The following is a 16,221-nucleotide window of genomic DNA, read 5'->3' as shown; positions in this document are numbered from 1 at the left end:
AAGGTGCTATGATGGTTAATCATTTCAAAAGGTGCAGATAAGCCAAGAGGATGAGGAGGGAGAATTGCATCAGTCATTGTCACAGTGAAAGTGATTTGTGAAGTTAAATTCTCCTGAATCTGATTGGATAGATTTTTGCAGAGAGTTCTGGAAAAGATGGCTGTTGTGTGAGCAGGATGCAACCCACTAGGGACTTTAGATAGAGAATAGAGATTGAGTGATACTGACAAGGAGAGAGATGGTCGGGTTTGATTTCAAAAGGAAGAGGTTACCTGGATAAAATACTGAGCTACTTCAGCTAATTTGGAAGTCAGCACAGGAATTTGGAATAGCAATTTATTGGAAATGTGGTAATTGGATTATTATTGTCACATGTACTGATTCACAATAAAAAGCTTTGCTTTGCATGCTATCCAGTCAGATCATTAAAAATTAGGTACATGAAGTTAGTACAAATGGAAAGATAGTACCAAAATGCAGAACATATATTTACAATTCCAGGTAAGCAGATAAGGTGTAACGGCCATAACAAGGGAGTTGATCTGTATTGCTCAAGATTTCCGTTTAAGAGTGAAATAGAAGCTGACTATAAGCCTGTGGTACAAGTTTTTATGCGTTTGTATCTTCTGCCCAATGGAAGGGGGAGAAGTGAAAATGTTTGGGCTTCTTTGTAGAAGTGATAGAATTAATGAAGTTGAGTCTGGTTTTCGTGATAGACTGGATTTATTTCTTATTTATTTAGAAATACGGTACTGAACAGGCCCGGCTGGCCCATTGAGCCACAGCCCTAGCCTAACCGCAGGACAATTTACAATGGCCAGTTAACCTACTTATCAGTCCGTCTTTGGAACGTGGGAGGAACCTGGACCATCCGGAGGGAACCCACGCATATCATGGAGAGAACGTACAAACTCCTTACAGAGGGTATTGGAATTGAACTCCAACTCCAATGCCCTGAGCTATAATAGCATTGCACTAAGTGCTATGCTACCATGGTGACCCAGCTCTCTGCAAATTCTTGTGCTCTTGTGCAGGACAGCAGCAGGTGATTGGTCCCATGTTTAGAGAAGAAGCAAGAAGAACTTTGGTGCAAATTTGGTCAGGCGAACAACGGGAAGTAGCAAAGAAGTTCAAGGGCCCCTCACTCTTTTTGGTGCTGGAGATGACCTTTTCAGCAAGGAAGCCTGGGGTTGTATATCCAATCCTACATGAGCTTGGAAGGTTGGAATAGTGATCAGTTTTGGCAGACAAGAACTTTATGTCTCAAGTCACATTTGGCTGTGAGCAGTAAAGTTTTATTTGGAGTTTCAATTCTGTGTGGGAAAATTAATGAGAGCCAACCCAAGGGAACAGCCAAGATGCAGGATTATAATGTTAGTATTGCTATGAAGTGCTTCGAGCGATTGGTTATGGCACACATCAACCACAGCCTACCGGTCAACCTCGCCGCTTTGCAATTCGCCTACCGGAGCAACAGGTCAATGGCAGATGCCATCTCTCTGGCCCTACATTCCTCCTTAGAACACCTGGAGAATAAAGACGCATACGTAAGGCTCCTTTTCATTGACTACAGCTCTGCCTTTAATACCATCATTCCAAATAAACTGAATCCTAAGCTCTGGAACCTGGGCCTTAGCACTCAGATCTGCAGCTGGATCTTCAACTTCCTCACAGACAGGACCCAGGCTGTAAAAATAGGGGACAAACTCTCCTCTACAATCGCTCTGAGCACCAGTGCCCCACTAGACTGTGTACTCAGCCCCCTGCTTTACTCACGGTACACCCATGATTGTGTAGCCAAGTTTCCATCGAACTCAATGTATAAGTTTACTGATGACACCACAATTGTGGGCCGTATCTCAGGTAATGATGAGTTTGAGTACAGAGAGGAAATTAAGAACCTGGTGGCATGGTGCAAAGACAATAACCTATCCCTCAACGTCAGCAAGACGAAGGAATTGGTTGTTGACTTCAGAAGGAATAGCGGACCACACGACCCAATTTACATCGGTGGTGCGCAAGTGGAACAGGTCAAAAGCTTTAAGTTCCTTGGGGTCAATATCACACATGACCTGACTTGGTCCAACCAAGCAGAGTCCACTGCCAAGAAGACCCACCAGCATCTTTACTTCCTGAGAAAGCTAAAGAAATTTGGCCTGTCCCCGAAAACCCTCAATAATTTTATAGATGCACCATAGAAAGCATTCTTCTAGTGTGCATCACAACCTGGTATGGAAGTTGTCCTGTCCAAGATCGGAAGAAGCTGCAGAAGATCGTGAACACAGCACAGCACATCACACAAACCAATCTTCCGTCCTTGGACTCACTTTACACCGCACGCTGTCGGAGCAGTGCTGCCAGAATAATCAAGGACACGACCCACCCAGCCAACACACTTTTCGTCCCTCTTCCCTCCGGGAGAAGGCTCAGGAGCTTGAAGACTCATACGGCCAGATTTGGGAACAGCTTCTTTCCAACTGTGATAAGACTGCTGAACGGATCCTGACCCGGATCTGGGCCATACCCTCCAAATATCCGGACCTGCCTCTCGGTTCTTTCATGCACTGCCTTACTTTCCCTTTTCTATTTTCTCTTTATGATTTATAATTTAAATTTTTAATATTTACTAATTTTAACTATTTTTGATATTTTTAATATTTAATATTTGTAATCCAGGGCATGTGAAGCGCAGAATCAAATATCGCTGTGATGATTGTATGTTCTAGTACCAATTGTTTGGCGACAATAAAGTATAAAGTAATATTCTGAGCATTGAAAGAGAAGGTGTGTGATTCAGGGTGCGAGAATCAACTGCAGATCCTTTAATTTACATTTCGTTGGAAGTCTCAGTGAAATGTGCCTCTGGTTGTTTTGTGATTGTTGAATGAAGGCTGTCGTTTGTATGCACAAGTTCTAGTTTTGTACTGGCAATAGTTGAAATATACGATGCTCGACTTGTGAGTTATTGGGTGCATGACCGATGGTAGGAAAATGTAAGACGTGCTCAGGTGAGTTTTGCATAGCCATGCCTGGACAATTTCCCACTGGGGACAATTTCATGCAGAAGTGATTACTAGCACAATTTTGAACTGTGTAAAAATTGCTATTAGGCACGATCCGGACATGAAAAATGTGCATAGATGGGTCTGGTTTCTAGGTTAAGATGTTTCCTTTGTATTGTGAAGTGTGGTAATTACTGTGTGGATGAGAACATAAAGTAATTTTAAGAATGAAAGTGAATGCTATTAAGATATTTTTGAGTGGATGTTGGGCTGCACGTCTTGTGACCGAGGCACTTCTGTGCCTTGCAGTCCTGCTTCAATCATCCAGTTACTTTTGTTCACGAGTTCAAATGTTAAATTAAGTTGCAACAGTGTCAGATGAGTAAAGAATGAGCCTTTTCCAATGACCAAAATTGTTAATAATTTGGGAAGAAGTAACAGTAAAAACAAATACTGGGAATTTCCTCCCCTAATCTTTGCTTCCTCATCAGTAGCTGCTCATTAAGAAGAGTTCTATGACATGCTATTGGTCATCTGTTCACAACTTTCCATGTATGTTGACTGTAAACTTTCATCAGAAAACACTCCCGTGAAGAGCCTTGGGGCATTTCGCCATATTAAAAGCAAGTTGACGTTGGTATCATCAAACTCAGCCAAAAGGCTTCAATAAAAGGACAGTTGATCCTGTGCCAAATTCCCCTCAGAATCCGTGGCTCAGGAGTTACAGAGAGAATATATTGAAGCTTTGAAATGTTATTGAATTATGTACTGTTTTTAAAAGCGGCAGTAAATGATAGAGCAACACACACAAGATGCTGGCAGAACTCAGCAGGCTGGGTAGCACCTATGGAAAAGAGAAAGCAGTCAATGTTTCAGGCCGAGACCTGGTCTTGGCCCAAAACGTTGACTGTTTACTCTTTTCCATAGATACTGCCTGGCCTGCAGAGTTCGTCTAGCACTTTGTTTGAGTTGCTTTGGATTTCCAGCATCTGCAGATTTTCTTGTGTTCGTGAGCATATTGTAGATTGTTGTTTTAAATTTTTGAATGCCTCTGGATGGAATACCTTGTGAGGCCCTTACAAGTTTCTGGATTTTCGTTTCAGTTCCTCCCTGCATATATGGAGACCTCTGCGTTCATTATAACCCACCCAATCCCATACCCATAATAATTTCTCCACCATCTCTCTTTCTCTATAGTGGTGGTAGATCACAGAGAGAAAAAAATTTATGTTCACATTTGCTCAAATAAGATCTACTCTGCTACACATGAATTATCGATCTTTGCATGCAATAGAACATTGAGCTTACCTGGGGCCAAGTATCAATCTGCCTGTTACTTTATCCAATATAAACTTGTGCTGATTAAATTTCATATTTGTGAGAGAAACACATCCAGGTCCTCCCCCAGGTTGAGAATGCCTGACTTTTTTTACAGACTGCACATTAGGAACAAGTGTCTGGGAGACTGGCGAGATAGATTTGTTGGCTATTGTGAGTCTGTAGACTTTTCCTGCTGTGCAAGGCAAAATCCTTGCATCTTGAAGAGAATTCTGAATGGCTGAGTGATGCGCCTTGGTTTACACGTTACCCTTCATTGGCCTCTGCTTTTATTTTTATCTATTGCTGGGTAATTATGTTTCTGACTTCTAGTTGCTCAGATTACAAATGATTCTCAGGAATGGAACCCAAGGAATCTGAACACCCATACTCAACATTTTTAAAGCAGCTTCTTCCCCACCACCATCAGATTTATGAATGGTCTATAAACCCATGAACACTACCTCGTCCTTCAAAAATCGAGATTCAAGCTTATTTAATGTCACTTCCTGTACACAAGTGTAAGGAGAATGAAATACTGTGATTGCTACTCCAATCCGATGCATCACAAGAAAAACACAAAAAGATAAAGAACACAATAATAATGATTTTAAAAGAATGCATCATAAATATATATACTATACATAAGATAGCTTATATACATGTCCGCCCCGGCATGCGAAGCTGTCTCTGGTGGACTGGGCAGATGAGATGAACTACAAGATCCAACAGGCATGAAGGCTGTGCTGCCATGTTTCGTGGAGAGCCAAGAACATGTCAAGGCACAGAAGACATCATGGCTATCCACTGCAGCCAAGGAAATCTCCAGTTGTGACGATTTTTCGTACCATTGGACAAAGATTTTTGAGGCCGAGAGAGTAGAATTGTCCCAATGCAACTGCCTTTTCACGATAAGACTCCTCCCGCACAGATTTTCCTTTGCGCTGCTGATGCACAGACAAATGCGTCGTTGGAAGCGATGGATAACCAACACTTGCATAGATGAATTGAATGTTAATAAGGTGACTGATGGGAATAATAAAGTAGTCATGGAGTTAGTGGGTGGAGGAGTTGATCATCCTTACTGCTTATCGCAAGCAGTAGGGCTGATTAGCTCCTTTCCCCAGTAACTGTTTTCGAGTCTGGTGGTACTGGCGTGGGTGCTATGTAGCTTCCTCTCTGATAGGAGTGGGACAAACAGTCCATGAGTAGGATGTTCATGACGTTCCTGGCCTTTTCCGGCACCTTTCTGTATGCATATATATCTTTGATGTCAGGTAGGCTGGTGCAGGTGATGCGTTGGGCAGTTTTGACTACTCGTTGTAGAACCTTTTTATCTGCTGCAGTGAAGTTTCCATCAAACAGTGATGCAACTTGTTAAGATGCATTCTACTGTGTATCTGTAGAACGACTTGAGTATGGATGTGCAAAGTCCAGCTCTCGTCAGCCTGCTCTTTTGACCCAGTTATTTTTTTAAACTTACACTAATTTTTAGGCCCTGTACTGTAGAGCTGCTGCAAACCAACAACTTTCACAAAATACACAATGTCAGCAATAATAGTTCTGATTCTGATTCACTTTCAAACAGTGGGATGGTTAGGCATAGTGTGTACAATCTGTCAGACACAGGAAATGGAAGTGTATGAGCTATTTGGAGAGGCCTGGGGCTATTTTAAAGAAATTCTTCAGGATTATAAACATAGCTGGTCAGCACCCATAATGCCTCAGGGCTTTCTTACACAATTCCTGTTTGTACAGGGATTTTTACAACAATAGGCAGCAGAAAAGAATGTTTTCAAAAGTCCAAACAACTTTAAGAGGCAGTTAGAAACTTCACAATTGTATGCCACAGTATCAAGTTTTTTTTTTGCGAATGGCCCCATTCCTAATTTTCCTAAAACAAGGGGGGGGGGGAGTGGACACAGGTTCAAAATGTCTTTTTAAAAGAAATTTGCTAATCTGTTCCATTTGCCACATCTTCCCAAAGAAACTTATGTCTTAAAGCATTCAGTTACCTTTACATTTACCATTGAATCTGCTTCTACTCCCTTATTTCAGATCAGAAGTTTGCTACATTTATGTGGAAAAACCTCTTCATTTCACCCATATGAAATGGTAGTCAAAATACGGCAGAGTGAAAACAAAATGTTGGAAACACTCAGAGGCTCAGGCAGCACTTGTGAAATGTTTCAGGTTGAAGTCTCTTTATAAGAGTTGATCAACTGCGAGCTCCTGCATTCTTGAGCTTTTTTATTTCCAGGTGTTGAAGTTCAATTTGTAAAGCTTCAACATATTAAAACCTCTTCTCAAAGCACTAAGTGGTTTAAAAAAAGATCCTTTTCATATCTATGCTGCCTGCTTGAAACCTTGTCTACTGGGAGTGCACATTATAAACTGTTACTATTAATGAGTTGATTCTGATGAAAAATCACAGACCTGAAGCATCGAAGAGCTCTCTCTCTCTTACAGATGATGCCTGTTTTGCTGAGATTTTCCAGCATTTTCCACTTTTTGTTCAGGTTTCCAGCAGATGCAGTTTTGGTTTTATTTATTTTCGCAGATAGAAATGGAAATGGTTGTTAAATGCAAAGAGGTTCTGTGTTATCTGGCTTATAAATTAAGAATTCTTTTCTCTAAGTTGGTCAAGTGTGATAATTTTTAGTTTAGTAGAAATCTTGAAGGGGGGTGCCACATCTGTGAGTGCTGGCTGGTGCTTGGGGAACGGTGGATAGAACAGCTCTATCAGAACAGCCATCTGTTTTGAATCCATCCTGCTGGCAGCACTTTTGGAAACCAAGGCATAGACAAAATTAACCATGGTTGTGGAGAAGTCTGCGGCTCTTTTTCCATCCCACTTGTCGTAGGCTGGGAGCTTAATAGGGTCAAACACAAAACAATGGAAGCAATGAACAAGATCTAGAAGAGGAAAATGAAAATCCTCAGTCACACTGGGACAATGTAGAGGTCGAAGTTATACTATCTATGTTATCTGCATAAAGTGCATCATCTGTTTGGAATGTGCAAAGAATGTCATCAGGACAAACATTCTCTGTTCTAACACTCAGCTTTGCTGCCCTGTTTGTGAAACTGAACAGCGTTTACCAGAGTCGCTGAAATTTTAATATGTTATGAATGAGAAAAATCTTTTCATGGAGATCTTGACAATTGAAGAATGTATTTACTGGTCTGAAGCTCCTCCAACGTACAAGCTGTTTGTTGCCGGTTTTATCCCAAGCCTGTTGAGCCAGATCTTACTTATGTATGGTTAGCAATGGGAGTTGTTCTGTGGGCTGCTGCTGGCAAATGGCTGAATGATTGACCTGCATTTCTGGCAATGCAAACAAATGCAGGGTCAGTTTTTATCAAATTATAGTACTTTATCCATTGACCCCCCCCCCCTTCCCCCAAGGGAAACTGCTTGGAGAAGTAAACTCAACAGGGTATATTTGTACAGCATGTCGTATTATTTTTAGCATTCTTATCTCCGGGTATTAGACACAAAGAGAGATTGTTAAACATGGACTTCTTGTTCTGAATACCAGTAGTTCCAGTCTTTCTGCATTAGTTCACAAAACAGATTGATCCACATACTGGTTCTCATAAAAGAACTTGACTACCTGAGAATATTTCATTCCTTTCCCACGATAATGGATTATCACCTGCAGATAGTAATGAGCAAGCTTATAAAACACTTCAATATGTAATTTAAAATGTTGTCAGTCAAGGATGAGCAGTCTTAAACGGCTGTTGTTAATTTTAGAGTCCGGTTTCTTTATCTCCCTCATCGTTGAGTGGATTTTAAAACAACATATACTGAAGTAGTTGCTACCACCCTTCCAATTGTAGAGAGACTATTTGGTTCAATTCGGTTTTACTTCTGAATTTATTTCAATAACATCTACATGTTTAAGATAGATTTGGACAGCAGCTCCATTACCAGAGCTTACTAAAAATGTTTTGCTTGATAGGCAGTGCAAATGAACATACTTCAAAGTTGATTAGCAATAGATTGGTTCTGAAAAGCAATTCCTTGAACCTGATTTTATTTGCTTTAGCAGACATTGCAACTTTCACAGCTTGTCTGTGACTTAAAACTACAAATTGCATTGTAGTACAACATTTTTATGATGATAACTCAGCATGCCAAACCAGTTATCTGAGGCAGATTTTTTTAAATAAATGAAATTATAGTGTTGTAGTGCCCTGCACCTTTCTTTAAAACGTTAAGAAACCAACCATCTGAAACAGTCTGGCAAGTTCATACAGGGAAACTTAATAAAGATTTTTGCATTTTTTCAAAATTTAATATATGAGATTCCTTTTTAATAAGGAATTATAGTTTTTCTCATGGCTATTCTAGCAACATCCGAAAGAGGCAGCATTTATGTAATATTTGTTTTTACATAGAATTACACAGATGTGGTAACAGTCTAGTCATCCTAACTGGTCAGTGTTGGCATTATCCTCACGTGAATCATCCTAATCTTTTCTGCCTGACCTGTTCCATTATCCCTTTATCCTACTTCCCCCGCCTTTCTTTCAGTCACTTTTCCAACCGATACTTAAATATTTCTGCTTCAGCCACTAACTTAGTGATGTGTGCCTCCATCTAGCATGGGTTTTTATGGGGAAAATGTTTCTTCTTCTCTCGGTTCTAAATACATAAGTTCAGATTTGGTGACAAAAAAAAGTACTCTATTCATAATTTTATAAACTTTGATATAACCACCCTGATAACCTGTTCTGACAAAATAGCCTATTTTCACAAGTCTTTTTTTGTACGTGTCACTTTTTCCTCATGAGACTATCATCCCTGTGAACTTGTATTGAATCATTTGTATAGTTTTGACCTTTTATGTGCAGGTAGGATTAGGTCTTTAACCTATATGGATTTAACTTTAAATTTTGATCTTAAGATTCTACAGCCTAGAAATTCTTACACAACTTTATAATGGGCTAAACAACAGCAGATGAACCACACTGTTTAATGCAGGACTGAGGACACAAAATTTCTAGCAAGCAAGAAGTGCAATGCACCATGCTTGTAAGAATTCCAAATTCTGAGACTTCTGTCAGGTTATGTAAAAATGAAAAATATAGCATTAGCTTTATGTCACAAAGATTTAGTTTTATATGAATAAATTTTATTGACAGATATGTAGAATGTAAATAATGCTCTTATTTAATGATTTTGTTGGTTTATCCCTGTTCCTTTCAATAAAACTGTGGTTTGCCTCAAAGATGATCAAAAGTTTTTTCAGGACCCAGATGATGTGGTTTTAGCTGTGGAGATCAGTGGGGACATAGGTTTAGTGTGGCATGGGTGTGAGAGTGATTCAGTTTTTCGCGGGTCAGAGGATGAGATCAATATCTGAAGAAGCGATGGGTTTAAAGGATGAGAGGGATGGGAATTAGAAAGTGCTTTTAAAACCCAGTTGTCAAGGAGTACCCAATAGTAATATGGAAAATATGGACTGTTGTCTCACGTGACACTCACGGCTCATCCGAGCTACGGAATAGGCTCAGCCTCAATATAGAGGGCCATCCATTGAGAACAGAGTTGAGGAGGAAGTTCTTTAGCCAGTGGGTGGTGAATCTGTGGAATCCATTGCCACAAACAGGAGCAGAGACCAAGTCATTGGGGGTATATTTAAACTGGAGGTCGATGGGTTCTTGATTAGGAAGGGTGTCAAAGAGTACAGCGGGGGGGGGGGGGAGGCAGGAAAATAGGGTTAAGAGGGATAATAACTCAGCTATGATGGAATGGTGGAGATGAATTGATGGGGAGAAAGGCCTAATTCTGCTCCTTTATTTTATGGTCCTATGGTCTCATGTAGCATTGAATTGAGCAGTGCCATGCTTCCTCCCTCACTTGCCTTCATGCTTTGTTGTCAGCTTGTAATTCTTTGGATGCTGTTTCTTATATTACAGTATTCACTCTAAAAATACATTCCTGGACAATCATCAGTACATAACCTAGGGAGAACTGGAATGGAATAAAATCGTCATCATCCATATCCATACATTTTCAGCAGTCAGGTGCTGTAGACTGGTGTTGAGGGTTCTGAGGTGGGTATTGAGGTCACTGTGGGAACTGCAGATTCTTCTTAGAACATACAGTGGTTATCAACTTGACCTACTGCCTCACACCTTCAGTGACCTGGGTTTGATGCTGACCTCTGCTGCAATGTGGAGTTTTACTGCTCTCTTCCAAGTGCATGGATTTCCTCTAGATGTTCCAGTTTCCACCACGGCCCGATGATGTGATGGTAGGTTAATTAGCTACTGTGAGTTGCCCCTCATCCAGATGGGGAAGCCGGAAGATTGAGGGGAGCTCATGAGCATTTGAAAGAGAATAGTTTGGCACTTAAATGGGACTGTTGTGTGTTTTGTGAGACAATGGGCCAGAACTTCCTGGAAGTCATTGGGAATATGGATTTCTTCAGAGGCCATGAGCACATCCTTGAAATTTATCCTCTGCCACCCGGCAGTTGCTTCCTATGACTGAACTCAGAATAGAGTTTAATTTTGGGTGCGTGGTGCTGGGCATATGACTGATAAATGACTTAGTGTCATTTGTTCAGCTCAGCAGTTATATGAATCAAATGAGTCATCAAGTGATTTATTACTTCATCAATAATTTAATATAAATTTGTTAAACATGCGGGCATTTGGTTACTAACAAATGAGAAGGGCAACTTAAATCAGAATCCAAATGAACATTATAATGTGAACAAACTTTGAACTCTTTTATCTGCTTTTTCAGAAGGTGCCAAATTTTGCACATTCTAATCCAACATGTTCTGCTGACTTCATCTTTTCATTAATTCCATCCTTTCTCTTTTTATGATGCCGATCGTTCACTGTCGAGATGTTTTATTCAAATGTAGAAATGTGCTATATTATTTTAGATACCAAATGATCAGGATGCTTCTCTCCCTTCCACTGGTTGAACACCATACATAAATATCCACCAATTAAATTGTTACTGAACTCTCCAGGCATTAGACCTGTCTGGGTGTCAGTGGCATTATCTAATGTACTGTTTATCAGACATAAGATTACCTATTATTCATGTGCAAAAGTATACAATACATCTGGAAGAAAATACAAATTATATAATCTCAACTATTCTAAAGTGACTTAGTGGTCACTTTATTCAGTACTTTTAGATTAGATTAGATTAGTGGTCACCAACCTTTTTAAGCCCAAGATCACCTACCTCGACCTTAGTGAAAGGCAAGATCGACCTACTAAATCATTTAGAGAAAACACAGCTCAGATTGTACTTCCAATTTGAGGCCTTTTATTTGGGCTAAATGTATTTGAATTTCACGAAATACTTTTGTCAAACTTTCAAATTAGTTCAAACAAGAAGACACTGTAACTGGCATATCAAACAGGCCATAGCTGTCTTTCTTTAAGAATATTACAATACTTCACACCTTTACTTCTAAGTTTTATTATTTAGTTTTATTTCAGAACAAAGAATAAATGAATAAAAATTGACTGTTGCACTCTGTGATGACTGGGGCTGAATATTTTCTGCTAATTCCCTGAAATTTGCCTCATAACTATAGACAGCCAGTCTGAGACAGTCTGTGAGGTGTCTGTCAGTAAGAGAGCTCCTGTACTTAGATTTAATAATTTTCATCTGTGAAAATGCAATTTCACACAGATAAGTTGACCCGAAGTGGGCACTGACTTTTAGTGCACATGTGGTGAGATAAGGAAACTTCTCCCTGCTGACAAGCCCCCAAAAGTCACCATCCCCTGATCTTGCTTTAAGCTTGATGTCATTTTGAAAATCAATTATTTCCATTTCAGAATCACTTGGCACACCAAATATTTGCTGGAGTTTGGCTGCTATCTGTTCTATATTGATCGGCAGAAATGGGTTTGAAATAAATACAGCAATATCTTTCATGGCGTTTAACTCCCCAAAACACCGATCAAACTCTATTGCCAGTTTGTCTAAGTGAGCACAGTACTGCTCAGGGCGAAAAGCATTTTTTTCCGTGATGGCTGGTAACATTTTTTCCAAGTTGGGAAAGTGTGTCAGCCTCCCATTCTTTAGATTTGAAATCCAAACACCAAGCTTGGCCTTAAACGCACTTACTGCTCTTATCATGTGGGTTAGGTGTTGGTCTTTTCCCATGAGCTCGTTATTAAGTGTGTTAATGTAGCCGTTATGTCTGTCTGAAACCCTAAATCCAGTAGCCACGCATCATCTGACAGTTTCTTGTGCTCCTAGTTTCCTGTCGACAGAAAAGTCTTTATCTCAGGCAGCAAGTCAACAAATCATTGCAGCACTTTGCAGCCACTCAACCACCGAACATCAGAATGAAGAGGTACGTCTCCGTAAGCGGCATCGAGCTCATCCAATAACGCCTTGAATAAGCGGTGCTGAAGCGCTTTTGCTCGAATCAAGTTTATCAGTTTGACCACCAGTGTCATTACATGAGAAAAGTCCACGACCTTCCCAGCCAAGGCTTGCTGATGAATCACACAGTGACAATCTAGGAAGCTGGGAAAATCAGGGTCATCACGGTCACAAGTGCTATAAAACCAACACGCACACTGCGCATTGCTGGGGCCCCATCAGTAGTAATTGCCACCAGTTTATGAATGGGGATGTCATTTTCACAGATATACTTTTTAAACTCGTTGTAAATATCCTCACCTCTCGTTCTCTCCTTTAATTGCAAAAGCATCAGGAAGTCCTCCTTTGTTGTAAAATCCTGGAAAGCCATTCTGATAAATACAACAATCTGAGCTGTTTGCATTACATCCAGGGATTCATCGAACTGCAGTGAAAAATATTTTTCCTTTAACACTTGTCGATCCACGTCCTCTGACAGTGACTCTACCCTCCTTGTCACTGTTGCAGGGCCAAGCGGTATATTATGTATTGCGGTTGTGATGTCGCTTTTGTTTTTAAAGTAATTAAAAACAGTCTCTGTGGTAATGACCATTGCTTCCTTGAATAAATTGCTATCTGTAAAAGGCTTCTTGTGTTTAGCCAAAAGGTGACTCACACGAAATGATGCTTCAATAGCAGCCTTATTTTGAGCAGCATGTTTTGTGAAAAAGGATTGCTGGGCCTTCAACCACGATTTCAGCTCCTCAACTTTCCTGGCACGAATTGCGCTCTTTGGCGGGGTAGGTGTCTTTAAATTTCTGGTGGTTGGTGTTGTGATACCACTCCAGATTCCCTTTTTTAGTCAGTGCTTGTGTTTGGTGGCACAACATACATACACACTTGTCTTTCACCAAGGTAAATAGAAATTCCTCTTCCCTTTCTGGATGGAAGTTGTATGTTTTCGCCTTCTTTTGTGGAGCCTCCACCATGCTAGCTAGCTACCTTGCAGGATATCACGAGTGAGTGCCGTATATTGATGTTTGCGACAGTCTGTACTCTAATCTAATTGGTCACTTCGATGAAGCATAAGCTATGCTGAAAATGCGGTGCGTGGCAGGGGAGCTATACACACATGTGCACTGGGCAGAAAGAACGGAACTAAAACCCGGCAACCCGGAATCAATCTCTCTTTACAAATAGTTTCCAGTAGCGAAAATATTGCTATATTACCATTATCCTAATTAGTATTACTTATTTTTATAACGCTCACATTACAACAGTATTTGTGTATTTATTTTTCACTTTTTTCGGGATCGACTGGGAAAGTCTCAAAGATCGACCAGTCGATCGCGATCGACGTGCTGGCGACCCCTAGATTAGATTATGAGGACACGCGGTCCTCTTTTATTGTCATTTAGTAATGCGTATCATTTCTTAATGCATAATGTTTTTCCAGAATGATATCACGGAAACACATGACAAACCGACTTAAAAACTAACAAAACCACATAATCATAACAGAGAGTTACAACAGTGCAAAACAACACCGTAATTTGTAAGAACAGACTATGGCACGGTAAAAATCTCAAAGGCTTTTGAAAGTCCCATCATCTCACGCAGACGGTGAACCTCCAGCGCCGCCATCTTGCCGATGCAGCATACTGGAAGCATCCGACCACAGTCCGACTGTGAGTCCATCCAAAAATTCTGAGCCTCCGACCAGCTCTCCGACACCGAGCACCGAGCACCATCTCTGCTGAGTGCTTCAACCCCAGCCCCGGCAACAGGCAATACGCAAAGCCGAGGACTTGGGGCCTTCGTCTCCGGAGATTCTCGATTGCGCAATAGCAGCGGCAGCGAAGCAGGCATTTCAGAAGTTACTCCAGGTGTTCCTCCGTGCTTCTCCCGGCTGTCTCCATCAAATCCGGATTGTGCATGGCCCCCTAGTTAACACATAATCAATATCATTCGGAACGGCCGTGTGCGCTGCATCGCGTCGCCATCTTCTCCTCCCTCCTTTATTAGACTTCCTGTGTCTAATAAAGTGTCCACTGAATGTCTGTTCATTGTCTTCTGCTGCTGTAGCCCATCTACTTCAAGGTTTAGCTGTTGTATGTTCAGGGATCTTCTGCACTCCACTGTTATAACCCATAGTTATTTGTGTTATTGTTGACTCTGTCAGCTTGAACTAGTCTGCCATTACTCCTCTGATTTCTCCTGTTAAAAAGCATTTTGCCGCAGGACTGCTGCTCACTAGTTGTGTTTTTTTTTGTTTTTTGCAGCATTCTCTGTAAGCTCTAGAAACTGTTATGTGTGAAAATCCCAGGAGATCAGCAGTTTCTGAGATACTCAAACCATTTTGTCTGGCACCAACAATCATTCCACAGTCAAAGTCACTTAGATCACATTTCTTCCCCATTCTGGTGCACAACAACTGCACCTCTTGACCGTGTCTGCATGCTTTTATGCATTGAGTTGCTCCCCATGACTGGTTGATTAGATATTTGCATTATCGTGCAGGTGGACCTCATAAAGTGGCCACTGAGTACAGATGCAGAGTGGAGAGTGTCCTGACTGGGTTCCATCACGGCCTACTCTGGAAACACCAATGCTCAGAAGCGAAAAACTACTTCAGGAAGTGAAGAGGAAGTGGAAAAACCAGGGGAGAGAATATATTAGACGTAGTTCATACTAACATTTGTGGATGTGAGTGCCTCCTGAACTCACATCAGATGCTCAGACCACATTTCTATTTTGCTAATCCTTGTGGACAGATCACTGGTGAAACGAGTCAAACCGATTTACGAGGAGATGAGGATCTGGTCAGAAGATATTATCTCAGTACTGCAGGACTGCTTCAAAAGCACAGACTTCAGCATATTCAGGGAGCTGGCTGCCTATGTGCATCACGTCAACAGCGATCAATTTGCAGGGTCATTACATTGAGGACATTATAGTGATTAAACATTGCACCGCCAGGGCAAACCGGAAACTGTTCCTGACTGCAGGGGTTTGTGCACTGCTTAGGGATCGGGAGGCTGCTTTCAGATCGGGAGACAGGATGATTCTCAGGTCAGCAGGAGCCGCTCTTTCCCGTACCAAAAGGAAGGCATAATGTGAGTACGCACAGAAATTCACAGACACCTTTACGACACCGGGGGATGCAACACCAGTGGCAAAACATAACCGATTACAAATCCATCAAGGACAGCGAAGCCTCCCTTCCTAATAGGCTGAATGCCTTCTGTGCATTGAATGACGTGATACTGAGGAAAGTTCTTTCTCCCCCTGAGGAAAAAGCACCCTGTCTGGGCACAGGCACGGTGAGAAGAATCCTAGCCAGGGTAAAACCATGCAAAGCTGCGGGACCTGTGAGCATTCCTGGTCAGGTGTTGAGGGACTGTGCGGCCGATCTAACCGAGGTCTAAGCGGACAACTTTATCATCTCTTTGAAACTCTCCACTGTTCTTGCAGGCTTCAAGGCAGTCACCATCATTGCAGTACCCAAAAGAGTGATGGTAACTGTCCTAAACGATTATT

At 41.2% G+C, this 16,221-nt stretch overlaps 1 protein-coding gene across 1 annotated transcript in view; it reads left to right on the top strand.

Moving 5' to 3' along the window:
• Positions 1 to 16,221, top strand: part of usp43a (ubiquitin specific peptidase 43a) — a 484,729-nt gene that overhangs the window by 208,059 nt on the left and 260,449 nt on the right. The window lies entirely within an intron of this gene.

This window comes from Mobula hypostoma, chromosome 22 (assembly GCF_963921235.1).
Source record: "Mobula hypostoma chromosome 22, sMobHyp1.1, whole genome shotgun sequence".
NCBI lineage: Eukaryota > Metazoa > Chordata > Chondrichthyes > Myliobatiformes > Myliobatidae > Mobula > Mobula hypostoma.
This window is presented reverse-complemented; position numbering and strand designations above follow the sequence as displayed.